General features: G+C 40.1%; 1 protein-coding gene across 3 annotated transcripts in view; it reads right to left on the bottom strand.

Moving 5' to 3' along the window:
- apba2b (amyloid beta (A4) precursor protein-binding, family A, member 2b) overlaps nt 1–21,197 on the bottom strand; it is a 118,080-nt gene that overhangs the window by 65,522 nt on the left and 31,361 nt on the right. Inside the window, exon 1 of one of the 3 annotated variants that reach the window (XM_055203308.2) lies at nt 5,818–5,929. The exons of the other annotated variants lie outside the window; for them this stretch is intronic. The gene's annotated coding sequence lies outside the window, so the exon portion shown is untranslated. Of the gene's footprint in view, nt 1–5,817; nt 5,930–21,197 lie in introns of those variants that run through there. 3 annotated transcript variants of the gene reach the window in all.

Here is a 21,197-nt window from a genome sequence, read left to right as displayed (position 1 = left end):
ATTGTATTGAAGGGGTGTTGTACTCCGATCTCTGATCTGATCCGCAGGAGAAAAGTACGCATGTACTGTAAACGCGTGAATCGTAGTATTTTCTCAATTGGATGCAAAAATGCATTGTTCACATCCGCAGAACATTTGTGCTCAAGTTTACGTCTTATATTAAACTTTTATATCACATGATTCTCGTCACAGAAACACGCAATAGCAAGACATTATTAAGGTAAGGTTACTGGGGTCACGCGATGTACATTCTGCCGCGTTTATGTGTACTTTTAAAACATTAGGCTACTTAAAGCAATAAAATTGCATTGTGGCTTTTGAAAAGTGTGTTTTCATTACCTATATCTGAAAACTTCTTAAGAACAACTTTCTCCAACCCTGCTTTGACTTTAATCCGGAGATAAAACGTAAACTCGTCGAGAGATGCTGTCCGCAGCGTGGCGTTGCAAAGTCCTCTTCTTTTTTTCGAGTTTAGATTTGAGCTACTGTTTAAACTGTTTCCACCAGTTGATTTGTTCTGCGGGTTAAAAATGAAAGGATTTCGTTCATTAGTTATTGGTATTTGGGCTGTGAATATTCATTGGGATGCTTTTGGGTTGGTTTTTAATGTTCTGATATGCAAATCTGGCAACACTGGCTGTGCGCTTGTGCAGACGTTCGGTTCGGATTCTATAGAATGTACATGTAAACGAACATTTCAATCAGATTGCAATGTTTAGGTTGCATGTAAACTGTATCGTCGTAACCTTCAATCATATTAAATTCAATCGGATTAAAAACATTTTGTGCATGTAAACATAGCCAATGAGTACGGGTCTCACCCCATTGGTAAGAGTTAGCTTATTAATAAAAGACAAATGGTCTTCTGGTAATCTAGTAAAATAATTTGATATGAATAAAACCATTAACAATCGATCAAATATTATACTGGTAAAACTCAGTGTGTGGTTTTTGTAATAAAAAAAAAAACCCTAGTACGTTGCTAAAAAATAATGTTTTTTTTGTGTGTATTTGGTTTAATGCAAAGTGTTCACGTGGTTGATTCAAAAAGCACAATATTTTCCCCCACATAAATACATTATTGTTGCTCTTCTATGCACCGCCTTTCTGAAACGCGTTGATTTTATACAAAGCTCATGGTTCTGAGCGGTGCGGTTTGCTCTGATTTGCCAGCTATCCAGTGCGTTGTGTTTGGCCTGAATACCTCTAGCTTCAGCCGGAAATGTGACGATCCTTATCATATTTGGAAGATCAGCTCCCAATGGAATACCGACAGGAGTCTTTACTACCTTATCAATATGAGGCTGAATCTGATCCAGAAAATGCAGATGACAAAGCTAATCGATCAACTTTGCCAGTGCGGCTTGAGCAGAATGTAACAGATTGGTAAAATAAGGATCCTAAAAGATAAAACATGTCTACATTTGTGATCGTAGAAACGACAAATAACAAGCACTGTGCTCAAAACTTGCGTTTGAATAGACAATAGTAAATTCTTTAAATATATTACAGGATGTGAGTCAGAAGCGAGCAGATTTATGTTGATGACCGCCGTGTCCACGTCAACAGGCTGTTGCCTATAATCCTTGCATTCGTTATAGTCCAAGAAAAGAGATTGCTTATCATTAACATGTACTAACACACACATTCAGAGTACATTTTGACAAATGGTAAAAATCTGATTGATAATTTATAAATCAAAAAGCTTGATTTATCAATTTTAAAATTGTTAGTTGCAATCCTAGTCCAGACAATCCATATTCATATAATGTCAATCTAATTTAAGCTCTGACACTTGACACTTTTTGCCGCCAGTTCGCTCTCCCCACAAAATCACGTCATTACGGTTTATAAACACAAAATAGGCCTATAGTGCGTGAATATGGAGGTTATAATAACAATCTGACAGGAGCTTGTATCTTCCTGTTGCCTGTTCACAGTTCACTATTAAAACTTAATTTGCTAATATTGTCTTTTGAATTGCCTGATATACTAATATCAACGTCAGAAACATTATGAAGTGGTCAGAATGACTAAGGTAGCATGCACACCAAAACTTTTAAACGCAGCTGAAAAAAGCTGGCAGTCTGCGTCCACCTGGCATTTTCACCTGAGCGCTTTGGCTGCTGTGATACTTCTGCTTTGTTTATTGGTCGTTGAACGAGGCACCGGTTGGTTGTTGTGATGTTTATCTCGCCCCTCCTCTACTGTAATTTGACGGTCGAGTAAGAACTGACATTGGCGAGCTGAGCTTTTCACTCACAGTTGAACATTTTTCAACTTTTGGCACTGAGCATGGAAAACGCCAGCTGTTGGCTTTTTTGGAAAGCACTCCGCTTCCATTGGAAACCAATGAAAACATTGCTGGCTACCAGCATAAAAGCTTTGGTGTGCACGCTACCTAAGAGTTTAAAGACTGAATTTACTTATTTCCTGTGGAATATTCCTGGACTAACCTTAATTTTTTTAAAAGACAAGTGATGAATTAGTAGACAGACATTATGGCCGATATCACAGGCTCCTCTCTGCAGAAAGCACTCAAGGGTCCTTCTTTGACTTTGGCTACGACTCTCTTTAGAAGAAAAAGCTCTCCTCTCTAATTTAGATTCGGTGTGTGCCCTCATCTGTTTTTCGCTATCTGTAGGGAGGGGAACATTTATTTCCTGGTCTCCTGCTATCTTAAACCTCCACCAGACCACCAGACCAGCCTCCCCTTCAAATCACCAAGGCAACACTTTATTGTCTGATCCCACCGGCAGCATTCACAGCCTTGAATAAAAACAAACTTGTGGGCATCATGGCGGTGGGTCAAAACGATGCCCAAATGCATCCTTACAATAATGTGGAGGCTGGAAATGAGACTGCAACAACATAGTCATTCAAAATGATGTGTTAGATGCTAAAGTGTATTATAGGTAAAGGCACTTTTTATATTTTTCAATAATTTGTGACTTTGAGTGAAATCCAGGCTAAAGTTTCATCTAAATAAAGTTATAATCTATAGTATAAAGTTATTATAAGAATATTGTTTAGATAAAGATAATCAAAGTTTGACTTCACTCATTGATTTTAATTTCATACCGATCTTTGACGTGGCCTTACTTTGTAAATATCAAAGTTATATATTTCACAGAATGTTCTTTACATTATGTGGGATGATTTTATGTTGAAAACATTAAATTACAAAAATGACTTAATCTGGGTCACATTTAGTCACCCTAACTGTGGGTTCAAACCAGACACGATCAGCTGCGTCTTCGCGTGGGGCGATGCGAATGAAGCGATATGGGCGCCGCGTTTGCGCTATTCGCCTCAAACACATCTTCACCCAAGTTAAAAATATTCAACTCAAGCAAAATATTCGCATGACACAAAGTTAAATCCCGGGAGTAATCTAGAGCGAGTAACGCGATGCCCCGCTTTGGTGTGTAGGTAGCATAAGGGGTGTTTACATTTCGCGTCTAAATTCGCACAGAAAACGCAAACGTCTGTTGGTTCTTGTCACATGACCTGCGGTGCGCTTGCGGCATTCTAGAAAGTTTAAATGTTTTTAACTCGATGCGGTGCGGACGCGCCTGAAAAATGCCGCTTCCATTATGACGGTACATTCACAAAGGACAAAAGCATTAACACTTAACGCAAGTCTTGAAGCATGGCCAACAGCCAATCACAGTGGCCGCTACACATGCTCTGGTCTTCCATAAACATTTGCTTAAGGCGGCGCACACATTGCCGCTTGAAAAGTTGAGAAATGATGTGGCACCGACGGATCCACAATTCAGATCGGCAATGCATGACGTCACCCATTAAAAGTGAATGGGAAGCGTTCATGCTTACGTCCCATGTGAACGTACTGTAAGCAAGCATTCCGCGCGCCTACATTTGAAATAACGAACTTGAGCGCGCAAAAGACGTGAAATGTGAATCGTCCCTAATGCCGTAACTCCATTATTTTTAAATCCGGTTCTCACATGTGGCATAAGGCAGTTGTGACAAGCCAGTCTGAACATGTGGAATGAAGATTGACATTTGTAAAGCTTACTGTAGGAAAACATAGTTGTTTGAATTCATTTTGAAATACAAAAATTGGCCTCTTTTAAGTTTGACAAGTATGTTTCCATCCATCTAACACTTCATCAAGATTCTTTAAAAATCCTTTTGTGTCCCAGAGAAAAGAATACCAGCCAACAGGTTTAAAAAAAAACAGTGATATAGTTTTATATTTGGCAGAGCTATTTCTTTAAACGCTAATTTATAGCAGGTTAACAGCTTTCATTACAATCCGCGCATTAATGAAATAATAACATAATTACAAAATAAACATGTCAACTTGCTGTTCTAATAACTCAATGGAAAACACAAGAAGAACCTGTATAAACAGGGAATAATTGCGAAAAGAAGATTCAGGCAGAAGTGGGTTAGCGTATTACCGGTATATTTATAATTAAAGCCCCAAGGGCAACATGTTAATAAAATAGCAGTGAAAGGTTTCAGCTAAAGCCCACTCACTCTCAGTCTCTCTGTCTCTCTCCCTTAAAGCCCACAAGCAAATCACATGCTATTAATTGTCTTTATACCTGTCTGCTGTGTAAAAGATGTTATATCAACTGAGTACACATATAAAAACAATCCAAACTGTTGGACAGACAAAAAAAATTCAATGTAACTCTCAAAAACTACTACTTATACTAAATGCAAGAATAAAAATCAAGACTATTTAGACATAACAATAAGTGTAAGACAAAACAGAGAACAAATTCAGACAGGAGCCCCAAAATGGAAACATAAAGACAAATTTATTTATATAACGAGCAAAATAAAAAAACATGTAGATTACCTAAAAAACCAAAGCATTTGTTATTTTCGACGAGGTATTTTTAGCAACTAGTCATTAAAAGAACTGAAACCGGAAGTAAAGTTCTAACCAGACGCGTAATCGCGTCACCACACGTGCATCCGATGAAACCGTCTATACCACAGGGCTATTCAATGCTTTGTTCTGATTGGTTAATAAATGTTCCATGGGTGTGCTTCGCGTCGTGCCACATTACCATCTTGTGTGCATTATTTAATAATTCAACACATGTGATGTGTAAACATAGTATTACTGTAGTTTGGTATCTCCTCTTTTTGTTTTAATGACAACATGCATTAGTAGGAATGGACTTTACAGAACTGGAAAACAATTAATGATTCATGTTATCATAGGATGATTTTAGAATTTATAAGAAATGCGACCCAGGTTTGTGAAAACCCAGCTTAAGTCATTTTTTTGTGATTTACCATGTTTTCTACAAAAAGCATTCTATATAATGTAAAGAATATTCAGTGAAAGTATTTTTAATACTGACAGAGTTAGGCCATGTCAAAGATTAAAATCAATGTGAAATCAGTGACTGAAATCAAACTTATAAGATTACAAGACTTTAGCCTGGGTTTTACAGATAGGTTCACAAAGAAGTTGCTTGCTTGCTTTAATTGAAGCAAGAGTGTCTGCCAATTCTGTTTTTTAAATCATGCATTTTTAATGTATGCTAATGTATGCAAGGATCAACATTGTAAACTTTCTTTTCTTCTCTCTTCCTTTCTTGTTTCTGTTTTAGTCATTTCGTTTTAGAATTTAGATTATCATAAAAAATCACGGTATTTTTGACATGGACCTCATAGCAACCACCCACAACATCCTAGCAACCACCATTAACAACCTAGCAACTGTCTTGCAACCACCCACAACAGTTTAGTATCCAGCCAGTTTTACAATGACAAGTACCATGTATTCTGAAATAGAAAGTGGGAAAAAAAACATTTTCAGCTCACCAAAACATTTGATGTTATCCAGATAAATCCCTCTTCCAAACCAACATATGCATTCACAAACACATAAAAAACACTCCCACAAAAATCTTCCCCTAACACTCGGATAAACAGCACATCTCACAGACGGTGTGGAAAACATTGGCTATAGAGTTCTGTGTGGCAGCTTTCGGAGAGAAAAACACCTGCTGAGCGTCTGGCTCACTTACTCTCGGCAGCAAACCTGCCTGCTCCAGCGCTGTCTGCACTGTCATGTCCATGAGCAAAAAGCAGTGGGACACCACAGATGGCGACGAGTGGAGCGAAAAGAGGAGGAAAAAGAGGAGGAAAAGAAATCCTGGTGGGTTGAGTAAGTGGGTTAGTGGGTGAGTAAAGATTCTGAAAATACTTCTGATCAGAACGTAAACACCAAAATATAAGGGGTTCAGAAGCAAAACAAGTACGTCTGTCTTGTTTTCTTGTAAATGAGCATTTTATCAGGCTCCTACACTGTAAAAAATTAGCTGTAATTATGCAGCTGGTTGTCAGTAACTTACTGTAGAAGATAAAGATGTTTCATGTTCATTTAATTTTGAACAAAGTGTTGCCAGTAAATAACATAAATGTAAAATCTACAGTAAGTTACTGGCAACCGGTAAGTTACTGGACAAACCTAGTAAACAGTTGCAAAATCACTGAAGATGCAACTAGAAACACTGCAAATGATCAAAGTAAGAGGGCCCTATTTTAACGATCTAGTTTTTTTAATTTTAATCCTTTAATTTTTCATATTTTAAAACGTTTAAGTGCTGCTGTCTATTCATGTGTGTGATAAGCAAACGCGCGTTGTCGTCCTGTTTATAGGCGTACATTACTAACACGCTCTTTAAATATCAAAAACAATATTGCACCATTGACTTTAGACTTTAGAGCAGGTTTTAGTTGGTCAATGGCGTAGTCTATTTTATTTGCCTCAAAATAGCAACATGCCAACAATGTGCCTGAACACACCTCGTTTTCAGACCAAAACGCCCATGGGCGCAAAATTGGGCGCAAATGCATTTGCTTTTTAAATAACATGGTGTTAAACGTGAAAATTAAACTAGCAAAAGAGACTTGCGTCGTGCATTGCACCGGGTGTATGGTGTATGATAGGGCACAGAATGTAAAAATTTAAAACTGAGCCACATATTGGGGGGCACTGTGATCCATGTTAATGCCACATTGGAGTCGTATTCAGGTTCATGTACTCAAAAGCTCAACAAGTTAGAATGTGAAGGTTGTTTCGCGCTCTGTCGTTTGACCCATTAGTCTTTCGTAGGGGTGGCTAATGATTTATCGCGATTAATCTATAGCAGAATAAAAGTTTTTGTTTAAATCATATATGTGTGTGAACTGTGTATAATAATTATGTATATATAAATATGCACACATGCATGTACAATTTTAAAAAATATATATTTTATAAGTATTAATATTTATATATATCATATAAGTTATTATACATAAATATACAAATGTTTATACATATGTAAACATTTCATAAATATATATGCATGTGTGTGCATTTATCTATACAAAGTTTTTATACACAGTTCACACACATATATAATGTAAGCAAAAACTTCTATTCTGCTATAGATTAATCGCGATTAATCAACAAAACGGTATTTCTAAAAGTTGGGATAAGCAGATTTGAAGCAAAGGTATTTAATAAACATATATTATGAAAATAATTTCATACAAAAGGTCATGGATTCGATTCCCAGAGAACATAAATACATGCCCTTTAATGTAAGTCGCTGTGGACAACAGCGTCTTACCAAATACTGTATATAGATGCAAATATGGTGGACAGGTGATCCTTTTAACATTGTTTGCCTATGTAACCTCTTTTCAACCTATATTCAACCAGCCATAGACAACCCTACGCTTGGAATTGATCAGTAAAAATTAATCAACCACCTGGAAAAAACTTTTTTACCACAGTTTAACAGGTTGCATCATCACCTCACACCTTGTCTCTTGCTACCACACCCCGAAATACACGCACGCACGCACCCACACACACACACACACACACACACACCCACCCACACCCACACCCACACACACACACACCACACACACACACACACACACACACACACACACACACACACACACACACACACACACACACACACTGGATGAAGCTGCTCTTGAGGCTTGCCTCCTGTCAGCCATCTGGGCTGTGGCAGCTGCTGGTAGCCTACAGACCATTCAATTCCTCCAGAGAGAGAGAAAGAAAGAAAGAGAGCAAAGGGACAACAAGGGGAGGCAAAAACGAATGGAGCAAGAAAATGGGACACTGAAGTAAATGAGAGGGTGTTAAGCGGAAAGAAAAAATAACACCACTAAGTTGCTTATCCCAAATATTTCTTATTTGCTCTGTTTATGCAATCAAAACACAAGCCAAGCTGCAAAATGAAGCATAAATCACCATTAGCAGCGGTATTATGACAAAAGCTCATTTTTGCATGCAAGAATCTATATTTAGTCTTCGTAAATGTTTTTTTATAGGCTCTAACGTCAATTGTAATGCATAACACGACATAAACACAATAACACAATTCCAGAAATATCTGAGCAGTTTGTGCTTTTGGAACATTAAACATACATCTCCACTTGCTGTTACAATTTCAGCTGGACAGCTTTGACAAGGACAATCAATCCATCTAAACCATGACAAGATTCTCATGATGCATTCCCCATGTCCTCAAATAAATGATCGCCATGACCTTTGCTTGACCTATGATGTATGAGTCTAATGGCACCTGTGCCTGCTGCTCAATGCAGATATCTGAAGCACTGCTGGATAATATTACACAGCATCTCTTATTATGCAGCTCGGCATCTCTAATATATCAGCAGTAATGGGACATTATTTGATGAATGTTGCAAATAACAATTGTGCTTATTGAGCAGCGACGTGCAATACATAAAATCCAAAACCTACATTATGAAATTTTGGGTAAACGTGACCAATAAAGGCTTGCTTGAGTAGAAGGCCATGGATAGACTGGGATTTAGTTTGACTGAGACTTTTCATAACACATTCGGCCACAATGATCAATGCCTTGATAGGTCTGGTTAGCGTTTCAATTTGATACCTGATCATTACCCACCCAACCCATTACTCTCAGAACCACCTTTAGATAAACACAACCATTTGCAGGACAACAAATTAACTTTTCATTTGCCGAAAGGGAAAAAAGTTGATTAAAAGAAGACTCTCTGTGATTTGTGGCTCAGGGATAGGTCAGCGCTCAAGGTGATGATGTGCTTGACAAATGTTGACTGGGAAGCTTGTGCTCAGAAAAAAATGCAGCACTAAGGCGGAGAAAAATGAAGAGTCTCCACCCACTGCCCAATGACAGCCTTTAGTCATTAGTTATTCATGAGGTTCAAAATGAAACACTCATGGATTGTTGGTGAAAAAAGAGTCTAAATGTCTAACTATCATTTTTCTCCATTCTATGGGGTTGAGCACAACAGCAGCAGATGCGTTCTGTGCTGCATTTATATGGTGTTTGTCACTGTGCACACAGTAAATATGTGTTGAGCTGAAGCTGCGTTATATGGTGTTTATTCTGTACTAATGCAGATGATTGCTCGCAAAAAATACATTGCTGCCATACAATAATGTCAGGTGGGAGCCAGGGGACCCTGCATGTCAGAAAAAGAGGGACAGGATGAACAATAGCCTTTGCATCACAATAGCACCATCACTGTGCTTTCTATAAATGCCGCTTTGTAAAACACAGAGTTGCACAGTACAGCAGAACACTGTCTTCTTCCTCATATTTCTCACTGGGACAGAGCAGCCACATAACTCACTTTTAAAATAAACACTGTGGCAATGAAAATCAGTTCAGAAACTGAGGGGGTGTAAGAAGCACACAAAAACATGTAATACATACTTTGACAGGCCCTGTGCGTCCAGTACTAATGTTTGATTCAAATCTATTTTAGGACAGTGGTTTCAGCAGCATCGGTGTTTGCAATGCACCTTTCAGTCCACAAAAATACATGAAATGAATAACAGGAAGCTCTTGTAGAATGATGCAATGATGCAAGCATTACCAACTATAATACACATATAAATTCTCATGCCCCATGACTCTGTGCTCAAAAACTTAAGGGGTGATGCTATTTCATGCATTCTGAATTATTAACATTGCTTAAAAGTTGGATTCCTCATGCTAAAATAGGTAAAATGTCAAAAAAGCAGTGTAACGCCAGGAAGTACAGTGGAAGTCCTTATATGGGCACTTAAAGGGAAACTCCACTTTTTTTGATAATAGGCTTATTTTCCAGATCCCCTATAGTTAAACAATTTTACCGTTTTGGAATCCATTCAGTCGATCTCGGGGTCTGGCGTACCACTTTTAGCACAGCTTAGTATAATTCATTTAATCTGATTAGACCATTAGCATCGCGCTCAAAAATAACCAAAGAGTTTTGATATTTTTCATAATTAAAACTTGACTTTTCTGTAGTTACATCGTGTACTACGGAAAAATAAAAAGTTGCGATATGGCTTGGAACTATACTCTCATTCCGGCGTTATAATCAAGGACTTTGCTGCCCTACCATGCGTGCAGCAGATGCAATGATATCACGCAGTGCCTGAAAATAGTCCCCAGCTTTTAAAAGTTACCAAGGGGACTATTTTCAGGCGCTGTGTACTATCATTGCGCCAGGGAGCTGAAAAATAAGCCTGTTTTCAAAAAAAGTGGAGTGTCACTTTAAACTGGAATAGTGCAGGCACACACCAACCAAGAGCTGCAAAGTATGTTGTTGTTTGTAAGGGAATTTTAAGCTTGCTCAACTTCCCAAAGTACCCAGCATTATAGAAAAAAATGATATAGTTTGTTTATATGGGGTAGCAGCTGAATTTTTGCATGTGTGTTTGTTTAAAACTGGATTTCTTTGAAATGTGGCGGTCCCAAACGGGTTGTAGGAGGTAAGTAAAACTGCATCAAATGTCTGTGTTTGTTGGCAATCTGCGCACTAGTGGCCTCAATGGCGCAAAACTAATTTGTGTTTTATTAATTTTGATAAAACTAAAGACTCTTCGGAGATATAAAAGATGTAATACTATATAGATACTCAAGATTAACTTGAGATAAGCAAAAATGTGAGCTTTAACATCAGAGTTGATTAAACATGCACTGTAAAAATGTTTTGACAGGGAACTTAAAATGTACTTCATGTGGTAACATTTAAAGTGAAAGGCATTATTCAAACCAAGTCAACTTGACTACTTTGTGTACACTTCTGCAAGTGCACAAAATGAATTTTTGCACATTTAAACTTTATAGCCTTTCTCTTTCAAGACAACAAAGCAAACACATCTGACACCAATTTTTGTTCAATAAATCATACTCTACAACAAGAGCACCCACTTTTCCAAATATCACTTGCATCTGATAGGAGAAAGCAAGCAGTAAATCATGTCCCATGGCTATGACTTACATTAAAGCCTTTGGGCTATTTAACAGAAAGCAATTGGCCCTTTGATATGTTTCGCCCCAACTTCCTGTTTTTATAGAAAATGTCATTACTTCAGTTGTCAAGCTATTTCATTGGCTCTTTAAAGGGTCAGTTGAGGCAGAAATAGCGACTGCATTTTCACTATAACAATGGGAGCAGACTTTGTGAAAAGTAATGTGTCAGTGCCGTGGTTCTGGTGCCCCATGACACAAACACCTGCAGTGTCTAGCTCAAGAGTTTTTCAGATGAAAGCTCATATACTCAGACTGTGCCTGTTCTCTTTGTTGCTTATTATTTGATAGCACAGCTTGCCTTAGGGTTGAAAGCAAATCAAACTAGCTGAGTCATAAGTTTTTGGGGAAAAGCAGGTCAGAGCCAACTAAACAGAGTGACCTCCATCATCAAACCGCACTACTACTGTACTGACAAAATCCTCAAGCAAGCAGAAAACTGAGGCATGGTACACATGACATATTGTGTGATCTACAAGGACAAAGAATGGTGCAAAATGGAAGTGATGTTCATTTATCTGCTTAAGCAGGCTGATTCTCCCATTATGCTTTAGGTTTTGGATTACAATGATTGCTGCTTACATCAATTATTACAATGCCCATCCAAAGCTATACAGTATTAACTGATTCGCCACCAGCCATTTTTTGAAAAGTTACCCGCCAGCATTGTTTGTGATTTTCACAAAAGTTTCAGAAAGTGCCTTCCAGGGAAATTTTCTTCTAAAAATATATATACAAGTAATGAAAGAACAGATCCTCTGCTTTCAGACAAACAAACAAACAAAACAGGAATAAAACGTTTCATCAAATGTTTTTTCTCTGCTTATAAACTCTTAAATATGGGTATTTTTCTTTAAAAATAAAAACATTTTATTAGCAAAAAGCTGAAATAATTGCATTTTTGTGCAGGTATTTTGTTAGAGATCAGATTCAGAACGATTATCAAAACATACAGAGTTTAAATGGACAGTAAGTAAGATTTTATGTGTTTTATTAATCAAAATCAATGTCTTTATTCACACCTTAGTTAACTTCAAATTCAAGGACCTTTCAGGGACTTTTCAGGTCCAATACCCTCAAATTCAAGGACTAAATGTGGGGACACATTTCAAGTAAGAGCAAGGTTACATCGTGTTACCTTTTAGGATACATTGTTACAGTTCTCTTTCGAGGGAACTCGTGCTGCATCACTGCGGTGACACTTTGGGGACGCATCCAGGGCTAAGCGCGTCTGAATGTTTAAAACAAATTCAACCAACGGTGAGGCTTAACGACAAAGACAGGGTGACGCGGGAGCCAGGAAGTATATCACTTATCTGAAATATTGCCAAAGACGGCATTACAGGGACGCAGGAAGTATGGCAGTAAGGGAGACGCAGCGCCTTGTTCCGTTCTCAGTCAACAACAGTTAAATACGTAACCCGAGACGTTTTCATGTGTCAAACACAACTATGCAAAAAGCATTTTGGTATGAATCAACATTCGCATACAGAAGCTTTTAAAGCGAACAGTTTAGCACGTGTGCTTAAAAAGTCTAGAATTTTTATCATATTGTCCTACACTACACAGGGAATAATATGGATTTTTTTTCAGAAAACTATTTGCATAAAGAAGATCCAAGCACTTTCAATGACCTGTATCTATGCATGTATATTTTCAAAAATTTCCCCAGGGCCTTGAATTTTTCCACCAGATTCACAAACTTTCAAAGATTTCAAGGACCTGTGGGAACCCTGAAGATGTTTCAAAATTAAGACAGCTCAAACGTGCATTTTAGTCTGGGACTAGGATAAACCCTGTCTGGGAAACCGCCCCATAAAGTATATATAAAGCACATCGGCACAAAAAGACACACACCACATTTACTGTGGTCTGGAGCTTCCACAAAAAAAGAAAAAAGCTTTGGCTAAGCCAAAATATCAAATTATTGTTGGGATTTGATTCATTTGGAACAACATTTGTGTTCTGAGTGAAACTAAATTGCCTAAATTACTTGTACAAGGGGAATATGTTATTCTGCTGGGGCACGTATATAATTGTAAACACAAACATGAAAAGCATCTAAAAACAGAGATTATTTGGTTAGTTCAAGAGAATGTAGGCTATTGTACATTACAATACAATTTTCAAAACTCCCAGGAATGCCCTTATATGGTAGCATATATAATTCTTATATTATACAGCATCTAATGAGAAAGGGAAATGGGAGTAGGGAAGAAGCTGAGAAAATTAAGAACACAATAGGGGAAATTAGTGGATGCTTAATTCGTATACGCCGTTCCACACAATAGCTGTAATTCTGTGCATTGCTTGGCAAACGCAAAGCCTGATGCTCCAGCTTTATTTAAAACTAATTTTGTTAGCATAAAAATGCATTAACTGGAAAAATTTTGTCTTCAGTGTAACATTAACTTCATTTATAAAACTGTATTAAAGCAATACCACACTTTCATTCCTGCTGTTAAAATAAATATATAGGAATGGCTTTATTAACCGAATCATATCTATGCTGATATTCAATATAACTGCTCTCTTACTGGTGTGATTTTGCTTAAGCAGGAAAAAATAACAAATCAGATAGGTAGCTTAGACGTCTTTTCTTTTTAAGGCAGTAGTGGCAAGTCTTCTCAAGGCCTCCAGAATTGCTTATGTGTTCACAAGCAGGTGTGATATAAACAGGATAATATAAAAGCACACTTTCAGATGCACTATCATGACTGCAGTAAGCAAATCATCAGTTTTCGCTGACATTTCGTTCATAAAAGCAAGACTTTTCATATGAAAAAAGCATACTTTCACTGGTCTAAATTAGTTTCATCCCGCAGATTTGTTCGTTATGGGGTCCAACATGGCTGCTGCCCTCCTGAGTGTTCTGTCAGTTTAACGCTGATGGATGGAAACCATTGAAAGGAAGATTACAAGCCTCGGCTCAGATCTGAGGGTGGATCACAACACTATTTCACCCTTTCACTGCGTTCTGCAGCAGAGCTGAATGCCATAACCAAAGCGAACACAGCCGGAATTGAATCCCTTCCTTTGCAGTCTGCATTCACTAATCCTCTTTTGCACTTGATCAATCATAAGCTTGGCCAAAAGCAATCAGAACAGACTGCAAAGAAACTGAAAAGAGAGAGCAAAATGTCTCCGACCAACCACGATCCCCTTCGAGGATGTTTCGGTCATAACCAGTTTGTGCCAGCAGGGCTTGCTTTAGATATGTTTAACAGATATTTACATAAGTTAATGCAAAAACAACAATTGATTTAGGTAACAGTGCAACTTTATTCACTCAATTTCAAGGCTAAACTGCTGTCTTTATTTACATTCATGCATTTGGTAGACACTTTTAGTGAACTCAAGCTATAATTTTTTTATCATTATTTGTTCTTCCTAGAGGTCGAACCCATGACCTTTGTGCTGCTAATCCAACCAACTAAGTAACAGAAACACATTTTTCAATGAAAGTCTTCGAAGCAACACAGCCTGTAAGCTTTCCTCCATTTACAATTCCCATCCATTAAAAAATATGTCAGTAAGGGTAATAAGCAACACAGCGGGAAACACAAGCAGCTTTTGCATTTCTGTCTCCATCTGTATGCAAATGCGTCTATTATAGTTAGGGGCCAAGCACCACAGGTGCTGTAGCCCCTATTGTATTCGTTAGACAACTTCTTCTTCAGATCAAATGAACTGAGCGGCAGTTCAAAAAAAAGTATAACTTCTGATCACTTTCATCTACAAAAATTCTAGTACATCTCATTTCTTTTATCACAATCAACATTTTACATTAAGGCTCCGCCCATTACAGTAGTGGCCATTTTGAAAAGTACAACATTCAGGTTTTTTGCTACTCCTAATTCAAGCTATTTATAACCATTTTTATTGCAGCTCAGATTAGCTTTGTTCAAAAGTCATAATGTCGCAAAGTTAACGACATTGACCCAAAATTGGATTGGAGGTCATATCTCAGTCATTCTTCAATCAATCGAAACTTGGTAGTTGGTACCCTTCTTCGGCACCTTGCACTAGGGGTCCATGCCAATTTTCGCAAGATCTAAAAAATTGCTATTTTTAATCATTACTTTAAAAATGTTTGTCAAAAAATTATGATCATAATGTGTATGATTCCTCTGGACTGGATCTGTCGATATTGATTATGATGGGATTGGCATATATTTGGCAGAGAACATCAACAACATGTTCATAATAAACAACTGATCTCTGTAGCTCAACCAAATGAGTACAGGAATCAAACACAGAGATAGTGGGTTTAAATCCAGGGTAAGGGAAACATAATTTTTTTGTGATTTTGTGTCATATAGAGTCAGAAGCTACAAATCATTATCTCCATTTAACTTTTTCATCTTCTAGTATTATTTTCTTTTGTGCTCTTCTGGGTTTAAGTCCCATGTGTAACTGTGTCCAAGTGTTTTCTTATATGACAATTATGATGTTGTGGCATTTCAATTGTTTTCTAGGTCAGCATTGCACTAATCTGGCAATCTTTCAGCATGCAAATAAATATACTTCAATATTTTCATTCATTCATTATGCTCATTCTTATCTCGTAGTCATGTGTGCTGAAATTTCCCATACATATCCGCTACATTGCATTCTTATATTGCATGTTCTTTGGCCTTCATGATGCACTTACTGCATCTCTGACGCTTGACGCCGCATTGCTGGCTCTGCTATGCAGCTATCTTTTGATTTGTAATACGAAGGACAAAAATACATCAAATGTAACAATTTCACACTCTTTGACATTGTGCTCTGCGTAAAGTACATGGGTGAGGAAATGCAGCTGAGGACATCAGAATCAGTGTTCTGCAATAGAGTTAAACTAATTTAAAATCACCATTTGATTTATTCTGTGTTGTTTCCTACATTAGAAGTGACAGGCAAATCTGACACGCTCCTGTATTACACCATAGCATGATCTAATTAGATACAAATAACAGTTATTGACAGAAATCAGTTTTACATTTACTTTCAATAGCTAAGGTCATCAGGGCTCATACAAGGTTAACATGAAAGGTTTTCTATGTCATTTAATAGAATGTAGATAATGCATTAATTGCATTAATTTAGCAAACAACTAAATTTAATCCTACAACGGTTTTGGGATGTTACCTAAATTATTCAAGTTTATTTACACAGCCTTTTTCATGATGCACATAGTGTTAAAGCAGCTTTACAAAAAATATTGCAGTACCAATGTCTGAAATCCCATAAGGTCCCAGTTGAGTAGTTCAATTTAAAGCTTGAGCAATTTCATTTAAAGTTCCATCAAAAATAGCTAAATATATATTTGCCTGTAAACCAGGTCCTTTCTTAATGTATGTTTCTAACACCCTCCCCTACAGAACAAGACTGGAATGCTGCTTTAAACAGATATCATTTCTCAGTTAAAGTCATGCCCTGCATCTGAAATCACCTACTTCATAATATAGCAATGAATAGTACGTACAAAACCTTTGTATGCAAAAAACACTATATGAGAAATACCCTGATGATCTACTGTTTCTGCTGAGATTTCTCAGTATGCATTGCACTTTTCTATCCCATGAGGCCACGAGAGCTGAGGAGACACTAAATAAAAAAAAAACTAAATTAAAAATACTGTGAAGTCGGCAGCTCTTTTCGAGGGTAAGTTAGGTACCATGGATTTGTTTATCAACACCTGAGTGAATTAAGCTTGTGATTGTTGTTGTTAGTTCAGTAGGTTGACAGACATATGGACACATGACAATAAAAACCTGGAGGATGTAGTATGTCCAGAATGTATGCATACTGCACACATGTTTTAACAATCAGTATTTCTAATTCAGTACGTACTGTCGCAGTAAGTATGCAATTTAAAATGCAGGGATGATCACATGCACCTCACATAAATTACAGATCAGTTGACACCTGCAGCAGAAAACACAAAACGTCTCGGTTACATATGTAACCCTCGTTCCCTGAAGGAAGGGAACGGAGACGTCACGTCGTGACCGACGAATTGGGAACCGCTTCGCAGGTGACCTATCTGCTTCGAGAAACCTTTAAAACGCCAATGAACTTGGCATGCAGATAATTGCATCTGCCGGCGCCGCCCCGCCGCACAGCTATTTAATGAGCGGCAGGTGCAGTTATCAAATCAGCTATTTTTTGCTGAGAAAGCTGGACAGAAGGAAAGGGTCCGGCCGATATCAGCAGTGGAACAGCAAACTGTGGCGACGGGACGTGACGTCTCCGTTCCCTTCCTTCAGGGAACGAGGGTTACATATGTAACCGAGACGTTCCCTTTCAGTCGGTCACTACGACGTCACGTCGTGACCGACGAATTGGGAATCCCTACCAAAGCGCCACTGAAGCTGACCCTTTCAGTGCCTGCATAAACCCTCCGACTCTCCTCTTTAAGGGAACGGAAATGGGGTTGAAGCAGAGGCCGGTCACTACTTGTTCCTTAACCCACGATAGTGACTAGGCGAACTGGGAAGCGAACTCGTCAGGCGGGACTAAGATCGCTGCGGACGAAAAACCCTCTAGGGGTCTACCACTAAGGTGATGGATAAAAAGACACGAGGTCTATAAAAATACACTCTCTTAGCCACACTAGAGAGGCGCGGAACGAACTCCGCTAAGGGAAACGTGGTAAATCATAAACTTTCCACGGAAATACTCACAAAGAAACCACTAGGGGGCGCAATGTGGGCGCTAGCCTCACCCAGATAGTCAAGAATACATCTAGTGAGAGGCTGGCAGCCGATGCTCCGCAACATCGGTCACCAAGCGGTGGAAAAAGACAAAAAACATTTTTCGTAACGTTTTTGCCTTAATGGCCTTCCATAATGGTGCGGTTTCTGCGCAGTCAAAAAGAAAGGCTCCAAGCCGACACAGGAGCCGTTCCTCGATGTTCTCACTGATCTGACTAGAGAACTCGAGAGGATACCGGCTCAACACGAACACTGTAGAATCTAGTGAACGTATTAGGTGTCACCCAGCCAGCAGCTCTACAAATATCTGAAAGCGAGGAACCACGAGCCAAAGCCCAAGATGAAGCCACGCTTCTGGTTGAATGGGCTCTCAAACAAAAAGGGCAAGGAATGCCCTGTTTCTCATATTTCAGGGCGATTGTGTCTACAATCCAATGAGACATCCTCTGTTTAGTGACAGCTTTCCCTTTCTGCTGACCACCGTATCAGACAAAGAGCTGTTCTGAGGTCCGAAAGCTTTGAGTGCGATTCACATACACACGTAGTGCACGTACAGGACATAACAAAGCCATAGCTGGGTCTGCCTCTTCCAAAGGCAGTGCTTGTAAGTTCACCACTTGATCCCTAAAGGGAGTGGTGGGAACTTTAGGCACGTAGCCCGGCCGGGGTCTCAGTTTAACGCTGGATTCAGCCGGCCCGAACTGAAGGCACGAATCGTTGACCGAAAATGCATAAAAATCCCCTATCCTTTTAATAGAAGCCAATGCGAGGAGCGTCAAAGTTTTCATAGTGAGAAACTTGACGCTCACCGTCAGCAGAGGCTCGAAAGGGCAGTGCTGAACTTTCAGCACCATGGACAAGTCCCAAGGATGAATAGAGGGAGGCGCGAAGGATTCAGCCTCCGTGCCCCTGTTAAAAACCTAATGACCAGATCGTGCTGACCCACAGATCTACCGTCTATAGGTGCGTGATGCGCGGATATTGCCGCGATATCTACTTTAATAGTAGATGGTGACAGCCTCTTCTCCAAGCGGTGCTGGAGATATGAAAGCACAATACTGATCGAGCATTCTCGGGGGTCCTCTCGCTGAGAGGTACACCAAACAACAAACAGGTTCCATTTCAGCGTATACGCCTGTCTCATAGACGGTGCTCGCGCTGCAGCGATGGTGTTAGATACCGCCTGGGGTAACCCACCTAAAACCTCCGCGCCCCGTCCAAAGACCACACATGGGGGTTCCACAGATCGGGGCGAGGGTGCCATAATGTGCCAAGGAGTCAGCCAGGGAAGGACTGTCGCGAGGAGAGTGAACTCTGTAAAACCAATTCCTAGTTGTCCGGTACGGCGCAACTAATAGAATGCGCTCCTCGTCCTCCCTGACTTTGCACAGTGTCTGCGCAATAAAGCTTACTGGGGAAAACCCCGCGGCCAGCTGTGTGCCAGTGCATCCACGCCGAGTGTTCCTTCGGATAATGAATAAAACAGGCGACAATGGGTTGTCTCTGAAGAAGCAAACAGATCTAACTGCGCTCTGCCGAAACATTTCCAAATCAGCTGAACCGACCGGGGGTGGAGTCGCCACTCGCCGGAGCGCGCTGCTCGTGAGAGCGCGACTGCCGCTGTGTTCAGCGACCCCGACATGTGAATGGCACGAAGAGACCTCAGATACTTCTGACTCCAGAGGAGGAGAGACGGGCGAGATGCGACAGGTGACGAGAGCGCAAATCGCCTTGGCGATAGATATACGCTACAGCCGCAGTGTTGTCGGTGCGCACTACATCTTAAGCATCAAATCACGTTGACGAAACGGACGAGCGCAAGATATACAGTGCACAGCTCGAGGCAATTTATGCTAATGTCGCTGGAATGTCGAACAGACCCCCGAAGCGACGAGCCCGCCGTACGTGGCTGCCCACCCCGTGGTAGAGGCATCTTTGCCAACAATAGCATGCCTGGAGACCTCTCAGTGGCACCCGCACCCTGAGAAACGCTGGGTCTGACCACGGGGTGAAAGTGTGACGGCATCTCGATGTAATTATAATACTGTGAAAGCCGGTGAGCCACGCTCTCCTCGGGACTCGGTCATAAAGCCAACACTGAAGCGGTCTCATATGGAGCAGCCCGAGCGGTGTCACGGCCGCGGCTGCTGTCACATGCCCCAGAAGTTTCTAAAATTATTTCAGTGGAACCGCAACCCTGCCTTTAAATGTTGAGGCAAGCCAGAATTGACTGAACACGCGCTTCTATGAGACGTGTTGCTAAAACGACCAAATCCTGTTACTTTCCGAGAAAAGAGATTCTCTGCACGGGGCAAAGTTTACTCTTTCCCCAGTTGGCCTGAAGACCGAGACGAGCGAGGTGTTTAAGTACACGATCTATGTGTGTGCACAGCATCTGACGAAACTGAGCTATTATGAGCCAATACGCCAAAACGCAAACACCACTCTCTCTCTCAGGGGCTGCAGTGCGCCATCCGCAACTTTCATGAAGACACAGGAAAAGAGAGAGAGAGAGAGAAAGCCCGAACGGTGAGACTTTGTACTGATATGCCCTCCCCTCGAACACAAACCGGAGAAACGGCCTGTGTTGGGGGAGCATGGAGACATGAAAGTACGCGTCATTCAGGTTGAAGGCTGCGAACCAATCCTATGGGCGGATGCATTAAAATATGCTCCTCTGCGTAAACATTTTGAACAGCATTCTGTGAATGTGAATTCTGTGAATTCTCGATTCAGTACGCGCAGATATAGGATCGGACGCAACTCGCCACTCTTCTTGGGTAAAATGAAGGGCTGTAAAGCCCCGAATTTATCTCGGCTGGAGGGACCGGCTGGATCGCGTCCTTTCGCCAATAGGACAGCAATCTCCGCACGCAGTACGTGCGCATCGACAGCCTTCACCGTGGTGAAGCGAATGCCTGAATATTTGTAAGGTAGCCGGGCAAATTTAATGCGTAACCGAGACGGATCGTGCGTAAAAGCCAACGCGACGGGCTGGGAAGCTCTTCCCAGGCCCCCAGATACCGAGGGAGAGGAAATTACCGGCACGATGAGTGTACCCGTGGCGAGCGGAGACGGGGAGCTCAACGACGCGTGCTCTTTGGCCGCATTGTGAGATGTTGTGTGTAATGAAACACTCACCCGAAACCGCTGA

This window comes from Misgurnus anguillicaudatus, chromosome 21 (assembly GCF_027580225.2).
Source record: "Misgurnus anguillicaudatus chromosome 21, ASM2758022v2, whole genome shotgun sequence".
Lineage (NCBI taxonomy): Eukaryota > Metazoa > Chordata > Actinopteri > Cypriniformes > Cobitidae > Misgurnus > Misgurnus anguillicaudatus.
This window is presented reverse-complemented; position numbering and strand designations above follow the sequence as displayed.